Below are 2,500 nucleotides of genomic sequence, written 5' to 3'. Positions count from 1 at the left end.
GACTTCCAGACAGGGGAGCGTGTCAGTGCGCGCATCCGATTTCAGTTCCAGAGCGATTCGCGCGATGAGTCCTTGATACTTAGTCGTTTTTGCAAAATTTCTGACTTTTTGGAAAATTTCACAATTTTGTGAAAACTTCCACAAAATGAGGTTCTAGTATGTTAGAGGGCATCCCAGGAGGGCTCCAAAAGTGTGGGTAAAATATATATCCCACAGGGGGAAAATTGAAAAAAAGTTGAAAAAAAAAATTTTTGGGGACTTAGAAAATTTTTCAACTTTTGTCAGACTTCCAGACAGGGGAGCGTGTCAGTGCGCGCATCCGATTTCAGTTCCAGAGCGATTCGCGCGATGAGTCCTTGATACTTAGTCGTTTTTGCAAAATTTCTGACTTTTTGGAAAATTTCACAATTTTGTGAAAACTTCCACAAAATGAGGTTCTAGTATGTTAGAGGGCATCCCAGGAGGGCTCCAAAAGTGTGGGTAAAATATATATCCCACAGGGGGAAAATTGAAAAAAAGTTGAAAAAAAAAATTTTTGGGGACTTAGAAAATTTTTCAACTTTTGTCAGACTTCCAGACAGGGGAGCGTGTCAGTGCGCGCATCCGATTTCAGTTCCAGAGCGATTCGCGCGATGAGTCCTTGATACTTAGTCGTTTTTGGCAAAATTTCTGACTTTTTGAAAATTTCACAATTTTGTGAAAACTTCCACAAAATGAGGTTCTAGTATGTTAGAGGGCATCCCAGGAGGGCTCCAAAAGTGTGGGTAAAATATATATCCCACAGGGGGAAAATTGAAAAAAAGTTGAAAAAAAAAATTTTTGGGGACTTAGAAAATTTTTCAACTTTTGTCAGACTTCCAGACAGGGGAGCGTGTCAGTGCGCGCATCCGATTTCAGTTCCAGAGCGATTCGCGCGATGAGTCCTTGATACTTAGTCGTTTTTGCAAAATTTCTGACTTTTTGGAAAATTTCACAATTTTGTGAAAACTTCCACAAAATGAGGTTCTAGTATGTTAGAGGGCATCCCAGGAGGGCTCCAAAAGTGTGGGTAAAATATATATCCCACAGGGGGAAAATTGAAAAAAAGTTGAAAAAAAAAATTTTTGGGGACTTAGAAAATTTTCACACATGTGTCAGACTTCCAGACAGGGGAGCGTGTCAGTGCGCGCATCCGATTTCAGTTCCAGAGCGATTCGCGCGATGAGTCCTTGATACTTAGTCGTTTTTGGCAAAATTTCTGACTTTTTGAAAATTTCACAATTTTGTGAAAACTTCCACAAAATGAGGTTCTAGTATGTTAGAGGGCATCCCAGGAGGGCTCCAAAAGTGTGGGTAAAATATATATCCCACAGGGGGAAAATTGAAAAAAAGTTGAAAAAAAAAAATTTTTGGGGACTTAGAAAATTTTTCAACTTTTGTCAGACTTCCAGACAGGGGAGCGTGTCAGTGCGCGCATCCGATTTCAGTTCCAGAGCGATTCGCGCGATGAGTCCTTGATACTTAGTCGTTTTTGGCAAAATTTCTGACTTTTTGAAAATTTCACAATTTTGTGAAAACTTCCACAAAATGAGGTTCTAGTATGTTAGAGGGCATCCCAGGAGGGCTCCAAAAGTGTGGGTAAAATATATATCCCACAGGGGGAAAATTGAAAAAAAGTTGAAAAAAAAAATTTTTGGGGACTTAGAAAATTTTCACACATGTGTCAGACTTCCAGAGAGGGGAGCATGTCAGTGCGCGCATCCGATTTCAGTTCCAGAGCGATTCGCGCGATGAGTCCTTGATACTTAGTCGTTTTTGCAAAATTTCTGACTTTTTGGAAAATTTCACAATTTTGTGAAAACTTCCACAAAATGAGGTTCTAGTATGTTAGAGGGCATCCCAGGAGGGCTCCAAAAGTGTGGGTAAAATATATATCCCACAGGGGGAAAATTGAAAAAAAGTTGAAAAAAAAAATTTTTGGGGACTTAGAAAATTTTTCAACTTTTGTCAGACTTCCAGACAGGGGAGCGTGTCAGTGCGCGCATCCGATTTCAGTTCCAGAGCGATTCGCGCGATGAGTCCTTGATACTTAGTCGTTTTTGGCAAAATTTCTGACTTTTTGAAAATTTCACAATTTTGTGAAAACTTCCACAAAATGAGGTTCTAGTATGTTAGAGGGCATCCCAGGAGGGCTCCAAAAGTGTGGGTAAAATATATATCCCACAGGGGGAAAATTGAAAAAAAGTTGAAAAAAAAAATTTTTGGGGACTTAGAAAATTTTTCAACTTGTGTCAGACTTCCAGAGAGGGGAGCATGTCAGTGCGCGCATCCGATTTCAGTTCCAGAGCGATTCGCGCGATGAGTCCTTGATACTTAGTCGTTTTCAGAAGTCACAATTTTGACTTCCAGGACCCGCAAAACGTTTGTAAATTGAGCCCGCTCCCCAGTTCCAAGCGTTTTGAGGTGTCCCCGGTTGCAGTAATGCAGCCTGCCCACTAGATGTCGCAAAAGAGACAAAAAG

This window comes from Phyllobates terribilis, unplaced genomic scaffold (assembly GCF_046119375.1).
Source record: "Phyllobates terribilis strain yellow unplaced genomic scaffold, ASM4611937v1 Scaffold_8763__1_contigs__length_26510, whole genome shotgun sequence".
Taxonomy (NCBI): Eukaryota; Metazoa; Chordata; class Amphibia; order Anura; family Dendrobatidae; genus Phyllobates; species Phyllobates terribilis.
The sequence above is the reverse complement of the archived record's forward strand: the minus strand, read 5'-3'. Positions refer to the sequence as shown.